Source organism: Anas acuta, chromosome 7, assembly GCF_963932015.1.
Source record: "Anas acuta chromosome 7, bAnaAcu1.1, whole genome shotgun sequence".
NCBI classification, from domain to species: Eukaryota; Metazoa; Chordata; class Aves; order Anseriformes; family Anatidae; genus Anas; species Anas acuta.
This window is the reverse complement of record NC_088985.1, coordinates 5,832,168-5,845,981: the sequence shown is the minus strand read 5'-3', so window position 1 is coordinate 5,845,981 and position 13,814 is coordinate 5,832,168. Positions and strand designations below refer to the sequence as shown.

At 35.8% G+C, this 13,814-nt stretch overlaps 1 protein-coding gene across 21 annotated transcripts in view; it reads right to left on the bottom strand.

Moving 5' to 3' along the window:
• The window catches only part of CTNNA3 (catenin alpha 3), a 477,233-nt gene that overhangs the window by 136,940 nt on the left and 326,479 nt on the right, over positions 1–13,814 (bottom strand). The gene's annotated exons all lie outside the window — the stretch shown is intronic.

Genomic DNA, 13,814 nt, shown 5'->3' with positions numbered 1-13,814 from the left:
AACAATGTTGCAGGGTTCAAAAAGGGTAGTCTCAACTTTTGAAACAAAGAAAACCAGGCACCTTAGATCTCAAACCTCAGTCCTGACTAATAGTTTTTCAGCATCTGTATCAGCAGGCATTATCAAGTTTTATTTTGTAGATAATATAAAGAACACCCTCTCACTCATAGGCAACATCTTTCTAAAAATAAAAAAATTAAAAATTAAAAAAGGCATTTTGTAAGAAACTTCAGATCTTCAGATTACCTCCTGAGTTCCAGAATATGACAAACTGCACTGTGATTGCAGTTTACATAGTTACCCGAACATGGGCTTCTCCTTCCTCCAGAAAAACACCAAAGCCTGTCCACTATCATCCAAATCACACACACAAAATAACACAGAAACGTTGCTGCACAACAAATTCCAATGCTTACCCACAAAATGGGCACTAAATGCAGAAGCTGTGATGCACCACTGACATGGGACTCATTCAGGAAGAGGCCCTTCTCCAGAGGTTTAAATGCCTCCAACATTCCCTAGCAATAAAAACCATCAGCGAAAGAACAAGGGGGACTTTGGATGGAAACAACAGACACACAATTCTGTGACTCATTCTCATGCAGGCACTTCTGAAAACTAAGCGAGATGTCTTCATGCAGGTAAATGGCATATAAATATTGCCACAAGTGGTGCAAGGTTTTTAAATAACCATACACAAAGAATTTAAGGGAAGTACATGCATGTTCCAACAATGCACTGACGATGCAGCCTTTGGCAAAGGTAAGAAACTTTATGCCACTCATAAATCTAGCCATAATGGCAAAGGACTCTGATGGTAAAATTTTAAAAATTAACATGCACATAGCTCAAGAGAAAGGCCTAACCCCAAAGGTAAAACCCTCAAAACACAGAAGTAACTTCAGATAGTAATCTAATTAGTCCAAATTGAATCCAACACTTTGTATGCTGCTTAAGCACAACTATGTATTTTTGCAGACAAGTGATGAGAAAAATTTTAAAAGTTCTGCCCAGATAAGTACCTGAACTGCAGTAACCTCAGTCTAGCACCTTTCCTAATGCAAGTTTAGTGTAGGTGTTCATTAAGATGAAAGCATATATTCATACAAAAATAAAACAGAATAAAGTGCAGCCTGAAAAAATGCAGAGATGTCATGTAGTGTTTCTGTTTGCAAGTGGTTCCACTAACTTAGCAGACAAAGCATTGACGTTTTACAGCCTTACCCGCAGCATACTGTAATGTTGCAGACTTTTTTTCACTTTTTTTAGAATAGTAGTATTGGGAGGAAGGAGATTCTGTAAGGTTTCACAGCTAAAATTCAAAGGAAAGAAATTAAAGGCATGGCAAGGGGAAGAAAGGGAAAAGTTAAGTGAAAATGTACTAAGATTTAGAAATAAACTTAGATGAAATCGCATATAAAGTAGTTTCTGAATTTAAACACACTACAAAACCGGATGGGAAATTCTAGAATTATTTTTTTTTCTGAGTTTCAGTAATTGACATTAAATAAAATTTCCCAGGATATCTAAGACCTCCAGTAGAATAAGAAAAAAAATATGTAGAATGAACAGGATTTTATGCAGTTGGACTATTATTATTCAAAACATTCCTAGACAGTGTAGGGATTCTCTCCCACTAAAATTCATAGACATTTTCAGCATTTCTGAACATTTTACCATCTGCCTCTATGTATTTACAGTAAGTATGAGTGGCATCTCTAAAAAGAGCTCTTGTTGTGTCTACGCTTATACCTGTAGCATCAATTTTTAACATGCAAAAATCTTAAAAGATCAAAGCAGAGAAGAGAGAATCGTGCATCATGAACAAGTGTGTCAGTGACTCCCACAATTCAACAACCTGATGTCACCACTGCACTATCTAGTTTCACACATCAAAGAGTTTGAAAAGGATGAAAATAACATTAGACTTAACATGTATGATGCACTCCCTAGTAATGACACACAGCACAAAAATACCGTCTGTTTCAAGAAACTGATTTAGTGCTGTGAAAGACAAATGATGCTGTGAGAACTAGTATCTCTATTTTGGCAAGAGGTAGCAATATACGGAGAGCTGCAAAACCCATCATATCTAATCTCCATTCTGCTTCCAGTTGTGTGCTATCCACAATGTCACCAAATTCAAACAAATGTAGCACATCGTTCTTTATACCATTCAAACGTTCTGGCAATTAACCAGGGGAAAATGCAATCGGCTATTATATAAAAGAAAACCACTGTGTTAAAGTTACCCCAAACAGACATAAGCTTAAGTCAATAACTTGCAAATGTCTACATATAAGAAGTGAACGTTGTCAGCTGTCTTCCCTAAGATTAACTACCTTCTTTGCCACATAGTATTTCCCTACTGTGTGATAAACTTTTCTGTGGAATTGTTATTTAAGAATTCCTGCAATTGTGCAATTACTTAAATATATACATAGGTGAAACCATACAAGTTGCTACGGGGTTCAAGGACTACAAGACCCCAGCACAAAGAGTTTTAACACTTCCTTTCCCATCACTATTCAATCCATCACCAGAAGAGTGCCTGAAACTGGAAACTGCCTTTTTAGTCTAGAAACGAATTTTACTTAAAAGCGGTGATAATCAGTGTGAGTCATCACATAGATCCTAAAAGAACCATGACCTCTGGTAAGCAGACACAATAAACAGAGCAGGGCGGGGTAAATTATGCTAATTACTACTGATGCTCAGCATCTTTCTTTCTCAAGATGGCATCAATTAACCTAAGTTAAATCCCAAGCTATTTTCACCTTGAAGTTTGCTGCTTTTATATATATATATATATATATATATATAAAACTATATTTATATATATATATATATATATAAACAAGGGGTTTCTTCCCTTCACTTGTAACAAAAAGATATTAAGACCCCCTTCACATGTTAACCTGTGTTTCCATCCTCAGACCATCATGGCAAGTAAAAATTGTTACAGCTTGTTTTGAGGCCACAGAGGGAAAATAAAATAAAATGCAGCACTGGGTAGACTCCAGAGCAGTCCTGGGTAAATGTGCATGAAGAAATTAAAAGATGAGGCAGCATAAAGAAAAGTATTTCTTGAGAATGTCTTCATACACAATGTGAAACCGCATAAAGAGGAACACTGATTCAACAGCACAGTACTACAGAGCAGAAGGAATAACGTCATATTCAAAATATACTCCAAAATTGGCAATACAGCATTATGTAATTGCATGTTAAGGATGTGAGAAAGATGCAGTAAAAATAAAAATTGCAGTATGATTTAAAAAAAATACATCTGATTCAAAGCAACTGTGGAGAACTATAGAAAAGATCTGCTTTTCTGGATGAGATGGAATAATGCTAAGGATCTGTTACAAATTTGAAAATTAAATTTGAAAAATTATTAAAAACCTAGCTAGCAACAGGAACACATCAGACTGGAAGATCAATTGGCTAATTCACAAGAGTTTGTGACGTCTACTCTCAATGGGCTGCTTCTGTATTACATAGAGAAGGACTGAATTATCCAGAAGACAAACTGACATACCCTGTTCACTGAGTACAGAAGAAAAGGGAGATAAAACTAAGTTTACGATATTAATTCATCTACAGATAGAAAGAAAAAAAATGTCCATTATATTTTCTCACAAAAATTCACTTCTTTAAGAATTACTTTTGTTAAGAACATGGGTTATGATTAATAAGAAACAATGGCTTGATTTTGATTCAGAGAGAACAATGAAAAATTAAGTCCATAAATTAATTTATCTTAAGGGTAAACTAAAAAATTAACAACTTAGTGAGATCAGTTGTATTGATGAGTACAAGGGAGTACAAGGGTCACAGTTCTGTACAGTTCTTTCACAACTGTACAACAGAAATTAATATAAGGCCTATAAGGAACACGCCCATCGAATGCAGAGTTACAGTCGAGACTCAGAAAGTCCATCTTCCTCAGATCTTCTCAAAGATATGAAAAATGAAAACAGTACTTAAAAAAAAAAGGCAAACATAAGAATACCCAACAGAAATTGGGTAACTACTGAAACTCAGTCAAAGAGGAGTCTAAGAATCCAGATTTCTGCAAGGGACCTCTTCATAAAGTTTTCAACAATGCTGTTTTAGTAAAAATAGAGTAACAAAGACACACAGAAATAACATAATAATATATAAGTTATACAGCAACACAGAAATAACAAAGTCCTGCTGGTTTTTTTCTGGTTGCCTCCAACCTGGGCTTCCATCTTATCAGTTTGAAACCCCAGACAGGGAAGAGACATCGGAAGATCCAAAATCACATGTGTTTCAGTGAAAACAGGTGACTAAATTCTTAGAAAGAGGCCTGCTTTTTCTGAGGAAAATCCTGAAACATCACTATATAGTCAAAATATTTTGACATATGTTGTTACTTATATAACACAAAGTTTTTGCTTTCCATCTACTTAAGTATGTATGAGATCTACTGAAATCCTTAAAATCTTTCAATGTCTCAAGAACTTCATAATAATGCTAAATTGCCATTTTTCCTTTATCAAATTATGGTAGGTTCCCGTAACTTTCAAGTGTTCCAGTTTAGAAAATAGCTTTAAGCAAACAACTATAAATTAAGTTCCCATTTCAGCTGTATTTCCTCTTGTATGAAGTTCCTCTTGAGTTAGAAGAAAAGGTCAGTTTTTTGGCTAGTTATAAACCTCCTCACAACCAGCTTAGGAAAAGACATGCAACAACTCACAGAGCTCAAGTGTGTGTGTACATATATACATATATATATGTTGTGTGTGTGTGTACATGTACACACCTAGAGGAACACAGCTATATATACACACACACATATACTTTTTTTTTTTTTTTTTTTGACTATTTCAGTAGTGCTTTAGATTTTAAAAAGGCACTGGGCTCCCCCACTTTCTACCCATGAGTACACAGCTGCAAAATTACATATGAAAAATCTAAACATAGAAAAAGAACTAAGCAATTGAACAAATTTTCACTTTTAAGAGCAGTTATCACATTTTTTCCTGTATCTCGGTAATTATCTGTTAATTAAATTACCTCTTTTCAAGCTGATGCCGTATCTTAGTGTTATCTTCAACTTTGTCATTTTTTATATAACTCTAAAAACTTTCACATTTACATGAATCTATTCCTGGTTCTCTGCCTCAGATGAATTCCATTCTTCTTTAAGTGATGAAACTGATAGAACGGCATGGTCAAGTACATTATTTATTATTAGAGCAGATGAGTAATTGCTTTAGTGTTGCACTGCTTGATCCTTGTTGTACATTAATAATTAAGAGCAATGAAATAGATTTGGATCATGTGTAAACTAAGAAGTTTGAAATTATATTTCTGTACTGTATTCCCCATTGTTCTGCATCTGAAACAGATATACAGGATGGTCTCTTCCCAACCGTTACAATAAATTTATTTTCAATTCAACTTTATGCAGAATATAGATTTATAGAGCATTTTTATTCCCCCAAGAATATTCTAATAGACTAGAAAGAGATCAGGACACCTAGCAGAAAGGACCAGACACTATTAAGCAGCATCAACTACATGGCTTGAAGAATCCAAACCCTGGTTTTATGTTTATGCTTTAGTAATATAAGCATACGTTTGGACAAACCAAGCAACTAGTGAACCATGAACTGGTTCAACCACGGTTACTGATACACTGTAGGGTCCAGTACTGAAGGATTACATACTCCAGAGGAAGCATGTGACAACAGCTTAGAAAGACTAAAAGCACATAATACCAAGTTAGAGAGAGTATGGGTATGGAAGCATCATTATTAAATGTGATTTAACTAAGGGAAAAAGGATTATGTGCTAGAGCAGAACTTTAAGGTTATACCTAATCTGCAGTCATTGTGATATTTCAGAAGATCTGTCATGTGGAACTACAGCAAGTAAGAACATAAAAATGGTATTTTTTTTCTCTTAAATGATCGTATTTTTAAGTACACAGAGAAATAAAACGTGACATGAATAATCAGCCCACTTCTGAAAACAAAGTAAGACCTTAAAGGGTTTTGAAGAAGAAGGGAAGAAACCAGAATTTAAAATTGGGAAATCCTACCACAATCATTTACAGTATGAAAAAATTAATAGACCAAATACAACAACATAAATAAGAGTAACTGTGCTGGGAGTGGACAGGGAGAAAGCCTACTAACCAGTGAAAAGTATTTGTCTGAATCAACTTGAGTTCTAAGCTTGTATGGGAAACATACCTATAAAGGGGTACGTCACTGTTTTGGCAGTCCGTAGCTGACTAATTCCTTCTGAACCACTGCTGGTTACTTTCAGAGTATGGTGGATCTTCCCAACACCACTGGGGAGAGCTACATTCTCCTGGGGTGTCAGGAAACTCCAACTTGGCAGCATCTATGGCCACTGGAGGAAAAAGACCACTGTAAAAACAAAAACAGCCTACCCAGCATCCACCTACTTCCTTCACCTCACGCAGGCATTGGAACGGGCTGCCCAGGGAAGTGGTGGAGTCACCTTCCCTGGAGGTCTTGAAAAGACATTAAGATGTAGAGCTTAGGGATATAGTTTAGTGGAGGACTGATTAGTGTTAGGTCAGAGGTTGGACTAGGTGATCTTGAAGGTCTCTTCCAACCTAGATGATTCTGTGATATTCCAAAGCTCCTGAAGTTTCATAAATACTCTCCAAGCTGGATGTACCTATTAAAGTATGAGAAGACACTGTTCTTTCAAAGAGGGGTGTGACAAATGTAAATGAGTTTTAAAGTGACTAAGAAGTAGAAATTTTTGAAGAAAATTCAGATCACTGAAAAAGAAAGCAGCGACTATAGCCCACAGGTCTGAGCATGGTTCAAGTTCTCATACTCTTAAATTTAACGAACCATACTTGATCATGAACCCAGCTACCTGCACCGTTTATCATGCCTGACCAAACTGATGGTGTACAGTAATGAAGTGTCTGGCTCTGCAGATGAACAGAGCAGAGTTGGTATTGCTTCCTTCAATTGTATTTTGACAGTCTACGAAAGCATCCTTACAAACTAGAATGCTAGCATGTGGGTGGGTGACTGGAGAACAGAAGGCTCCAGGCAGACGTGCAGTGGCCTTCCAGTACCTAAAGGAGGCTACAGGAAAGCTGGAGAAGGACTCTTTGTCAGGGAGTATAGGGATAGGACAAGGGGGGATTGGCTTTGAACTAAAAGAGGGTAGGTTTAGATTAGACATAAGGAGGAAGTTCTTCACTCAGAGGGTGGCAAGCCACTGGCACAGGCTGCCCAGAGAAGCTGTTTATGCCCCATCCATGGTGTTGTTGAAGGCCAGGCTGGATGTGGCTTTAGGCAATCTGGGCTGGTGGGAGGTATCCCTGCCCCTGGCAGGGGGTTGGTACTGCATGGGCTTTAAGGTCCCTTCCAACCCAAACCATTTTAAAGTTCTATAAGGGAATCAAAAAGGGAAATCAAAAGAAAAAACTATATTTCACCTTTCCTAAGGAGGTTGGGGAATACTCATCCTTGGAAGTCTTCAAACATCTTCTCAACAGGATACAAGTAACTTGGTCTAATTTGAAGTTTATCCTGTTCTGTGCAACATGTTTGACTAGATACTTTTGAAAGTTCTCTTCTACCTTTTGTTCTTTGATTACACTCCTCTATTTTGCAATTTTGTACAGGTTGCACTTCATGTTAATAAAGTTCATCCAACTTCCTGCTTTTTAATTAACTATTGAAGACCTCTTTCTAATTGTAAACACTATGGTAACAGCAGGGGCTTTAGATCTTAAGGTGTAATGTTTAGAAAGAAGTGAAGCTGCATTTTTGCTATCACTGCACTATCACAACAAATCACATCCTTAAAACAAGAAAGAGGACATAAGCTAACAGGAAAACAGGAAAAAAGACAGAACCTAAGTGTTTTTTTTGTTTGTTTGTTTTTTGCAACTGTTGAGGAAGATTGACTGAAATCTAAGAAAAATTTCACTATGACAGCAAAAATGCATTCCTTTAGCTCTTGTTTTTGTTTGGGTCATAAAACCACTCGTATCCGCAAGAACTGCTTTCTCCAAATGCTTTATAATAACATCCTACCTTTCTCTTCTTTCCAGGAATTAAAAGAATTTTTAGATGGCACAGGTTTGCATTAAAAGGAATTTCTGTTTTAAGACTACGATGCCTTACTGATTTACATTGTGTTTGAAGAAGCTTAACACATTCTTACATTCCTAGAAAAGGATTAAGATACTGAAAACAAACTTCTATCCTACACAAACTCAGATTTTTAGAGAAATTTCTTGCACACTCCAAATTTGGAGTGTGCTCTTCTCAATTTCATCTGGCAGGACAGCCATGCACCGTTTCCCTGGATCTCCTCTGAAAGTTCATACATCACACTGGAACAAAAGTGTAATAGAAAAACGAACTATGACTCATCACTTCTTCTCCCTTTTGACAGAAGTAACTGATTTGTGCCAATTCTTCACTTAAAAAATTACTCCCATTTGGCTAGTCAAGTCAGCCTGAATGATCTTTAGTCCAATCACAGAACTTGTTCAGCAGTCTCAGAAGTCTGTATCTATCTAAGACAGATCAGTTTAATTTCTAAAAAGAGTTGAATTGCCAGTAACTTCTTTATACATTACAGTATTTTCTGTTTACAATCTGGATATGACAATTCCATTGTCAGTTTTCTACTGCAGATGGACCTGCAGGTGTCCATGTTTACCACTACGAGTTTAGCAGTGTACACTGACTGCAGAGGTAGGTTACAAAAACCCTTAGTTGAGGCAAACATGCAAGTAATTCCACTCACTATCATTCCACTAGGTAACCATCAAGTAAAAAATTTCTAGCAAAGTAACAGCAAAATGGGCATCAGACAAAACCATTTCAAAGTCTAACAACTCAATACCAGACCTCTGGATTGCCTTTCGCTTAAAATAATCAACTTAGCCTAAAGTTTGGGTTAGATTGCAGAAGTCAAAATGCACTTTAGACAAATTGTCTTTTAAGGAAGTACTTGAAAAGGCAGACAACAGACATTACACCCAGTATACAACAGGAGAGAATGTCATTCACATGCAGTGCATCAAGAAGAACGTTTCATCACAGATGAAGGATGAAGAACAAGATAAACTAAAATGAAAAGAGACTTGTGTTTATGAAAATTAGAAACCTCAAATTTGGCAATAGAGGAGCTAATATAAAAGGATTTTTAAAAAATGTGGCTAGCGTAGCTGTATTCCAAATACGACAGTCCAAAACTCTGAGATGGAAAGCGTGAGAGGCTGGAGAAAGAAGGTTCATGAGACAAAATTATCATAGTTTTGGGGAAAGGACGCACACAGAGAAGGACAGAAAAGCAGCACAAGGGTCTGTAATGCAAGCTCTTGAAGAAAACGAGGAAAAACAGATCCTAATGATTTTAATATATATAAAAACACATTTGATGCTTTTCTTACCTATGACCATTGTAGAAGTGAAGTTAACTCTTGGACTATAAGATCTAATTCCTCTTTTACTGGTTTTCTAATACTTAATAATGTTAAAATACTTAATTACAGTGTTTTCCAGTGATAGTAATTCCACATTATAATCAAGAAAGGAAAACGTACATATAAAAAGAAGGAAATACTGACATTTCTTTTTTTTTTTTTCCATCTGTGTCTGAAGTTTATTCACATAATTTGGAATAAAGAATTAACTTTAGAAAATGAAAATCCAAACTACACTTTCACCCTAACTACATCAAGAAATATGAATACTCACTGAATATTCAATTTGAGACACCAGAGTTGAGGATAAAACTTAAAATTTACAAGTATAAACAAAATTACGAGCATACCATAACTAGTTTCCTGGAAATTCATGCACTGGTTGCAGTAACATGTTTTGGTTCCATTATAGGAGTATAAAAACCTCACACTGTCATGATAAACGGATGACAGTATTTTTTTAAACTTAATGTCAGTGATCATAAAGATTAATACTCACATTTTTCCTTATTTTAATTAACTATCCAAAACTGATAGGCTGACACTGATTCTCTGTTCTTGGTAGGTATAGCGTAAAAGATCTATGAACAAATGATCTCATCATTTATCATGTTTTATAATCACAATGACATTTTTTACACATCTCGTTAGCTCTTGCTTTCCTTTAAAAAGAAAAGACCTTCATTTAAATTGGCTATTTGCAGTCAGACCTCTTCCTCAAATATAAAGACCTAATTTCACCTGTCTTCTGTAGCATTATTTTCCTTTAAACCAAATATCACATCCAAATAAAATAATAAAACAGAACTGAAACAAAAGGAAAAAACAAAACAAAACATGAGGATAGGTGAATCAGAAAAGGAAACTAATTAGTACTTAAAACAGATGGCAGTTATTAGCACTCCCCCCCCTCCCATTTTCATATGGTCACAGTTCCCTTCAGGTTTTCTTATCTGCCACAGAATACTTCCTTTTCCCCCTGTGCTACACCAGAAAAGGACACGCATGTACTACATTAGGAGACAGTTTCTCTGTACATATGCTTTGTTTCAGCAACCCCATAGCAGGTTTGTGAAGAGTAACAAGGTATTTTTGCAGGGACCATTTGCAATTCCTACCAATCCTCTCAAATATATTTTTCCATATTCAGCTTATTTTTAAGACAGAAAAATAACAACCTGGAATAAAGAAACATAGGGACTAACCCAGTTGCTTCTGAGTTCTGCTGAAAGATTTTGCAGTGTCTTTAAAGAGAGTTATATTGTACCTTAGAAGTGTCCACAACAGAAACACACCTATAAGTATTCAATTTACCTTCCGAATCATCAGTAACCCACAAAAAACATTCATCATCATCATTTTATACAATGAGTTGCAATCCAAGCCTCGGGTGACACTGTGTGAAAAGGAGGTACATAAACTAAACGACAAAATAGAAACTCCCAATTCTTACGAAGTTTGGAAAGTACTTTGTGTATTCAGTATAAAAATCTGACCTATCAAGCAACCAGAGATACAATATAAAATAAACTCTTAAGTAGACAATTCTGTTAATGATTTAGAATCCTCATTTACCAAAATTACTAGAGGTGTGTTCACAATATTTAGAAAAAAAAGTGTATGATATTTTTGGACGTAGACTACCCACTTCCATTGCCATCCTGGAAGATGCAGTTACACCTGCAAATTCAGCCATTAAAACCAACTGCCTATATCTGATACAGTATATCAGCACACTATTAATTTTGAACTAATATTTAAAAAACATTTTCCCCCCCGTACATCCATGTGGGCATTTAACTTAGAAAATAATTCTTCTGTAGAAAAAACACGTCCATCATAAATCTATTCTTGTATTCATTCCTCTTACATGAAACAAAACATTCAACCTTCGTTATCTTTCCTAATGACCAAGTAATTTCCCAAAGAGTTAGGTAACATCCTTTACTTTACTTTCATTTAACTTTTCTATTTAGATAGAGCAACATGTTTTACTCTCAGAGCACAGTATCAGTGCTAATACACTTATGATTGTACCGAGTAGCTTGCATCATTCTTTCTAATTAGTCTTAATAATTAGCTCTATGTACATGAGCTGAAAAGAAGTCTTCCCAAAGGAAATAAATTATACTACCATAAGGAAGCATCTGCTCAGCAGATCATGTAAGAAAAAACATGACACTTGAAGATGGACATGAAATACGGTGTGCAGAAATGCCCTGCCAAAGCTTACAGAAAACATTTTACATGTCCTATCTAGAATAACTCTATGAATGTTTAGTTCTTAGGACCTCTTAATATGTAGGCCGACTCATCACTGCTACTTAAGTTACAGTTTCTGCTTTTATTCACTGTCAAACACCAAATCATTCAATTGTATTCAAGTAATAGAGAACAGACCAAAAATTGATGAGTTAACCCTGAAATGAGTAGCTGCCCAATGAGAGATTTTTTTCCCATGCATTAATGTAGTTTCTTATTTTATTCTTAAGGCCAATGAATTTTTGCAAAATATCTGAAATATGCTATTTAAATGAATCCCAGTTTTGTCGTCAAACGTTTAGTTCAATGAATTTTAAAGAGAAAATTTTAAAGAAAGAATTCTAAACTCAGGGTATTTCATAGTAGGGTAAAGAGATTTGCATAATTAATACATCAGCAATTTAGAGAATTGACCTGTTTCTTTGCTTTACTAATGGCTCTAGCATTACTTGCAAAAATTTCAGATTTGCAACCTCCTGGACCCTACACGAAACAAGATCGTTTATAATTGGCTTCTACTAAAGGCTAAATTACAGTTGAAAACAATCTCAGGTTATGTTTTTCTGTACTGAGATGCATGTAAGGACAGTAGCTCCACAAATAATCCATTCACACAATTTTGCAGTAAATTCTTCTACATTCGGATCTGAATCACTTGGTTAGGTATTCCAATGGACTAACGTAAAGCAAAGATAAGTCTGCTGCTCTGAGGCAAAACTAACAAACTGTTTATCCAGACCTGAGCAGTCATCTCTGCATACGGTTTTTGCACTGTAGTATTCATGTCCTACTCACAAGAGAAGTGCCACTCAGTTATGGGGACTTAGTCCAGCTGTTTCCAGCTACCCCAGTAAAGATGTCGTATTTGAAAATATACAAGTCATCTTTAGAGAAACAAATATCCTATGTTTTTGACAGGAGTACACCTTCATTTTTAATTAACAAATAACTTCAGAATGCACTCAGCTCTGAATTCACTTACCATGGTTTCAAACTACTGACACCTACAGAACTCTTTATGTCCTGCACTGCTACATAAAGCACATAATACTAGCAAAAAGGAATTAAGCTCTAGGGAGTTGCCCAGAGAAGAATAGGCAAACAGTTGTCATACTAGCCATAAGGAAACAAAATGTATTGAACCACATGAATTGAAGACAACACAAACTTTTCGTTCTTTTCCATGTTACACAACACACTAAGGCAAGTCAGAAGTGTGGAATTTTGGTCTTTCAAGTGCAGGAAGTAGAACAGCTGTTCTCCCATTTCAATGTTGAAGACAATCTTTGCTTCAAGAAATAGTTTACTAATATTAAAGGCTCCTTCAGTGAAGGAATTTATAGTTACATTCCTCTTGACAAATATGTATAGCTTTAAAGTTTCTGGAAATGCTACAGTGCATCTGTTCTGTTTATGAGGTGTTTTAAAATATATCAACTTAAAAAAGTAGCCCATATGATTTCTTATTTCCATGTCTATCACAAGAATTACTGTAGAACCAGATTGTATTTGCATTCCAAAATTTATATGCACATCTAGAACAACACTGGATGTTTGGAAATTTGGTACCTGCTCAGCTCGAGGAAAAGCTCAAGCATCTATCAATGTTATCCAGATCACATCAGATCACATCTATGTGATTTAGCATCCCATTCTTTTCTCCCTTGAATTCAAAATTCATTAATGAAGTTATCAAGTGTCCCTAGAAAATTTCTGTTGGTGGTATTCTGGTAAATTACAACAGCTTTTATATGTCTTTGGATTTACTAAACATTGAACTGCACTGTTTTGAATAATGATACATAGGGGAGACAACAGCCAGAGAAATCTCCTCCTCTGTGTTTATGCACACTGTTACATGCTTCCTTCCTACAGAAGACTTCTCACAGATGCACAGAGCATTTTAAAAGTTCGAGGCAGATCAACCTGTGAGACTGGATAAATGTAACCCTTAAACCCTTACAATATAGCAGTTCTGCTTCATACCCCTACAGTTTGTTCAGATCACCTCTACCGAGTTCTACGCTGTGGAGACTAAAAATACCTACCATGCTGGGACAATTTATACATACAGTTT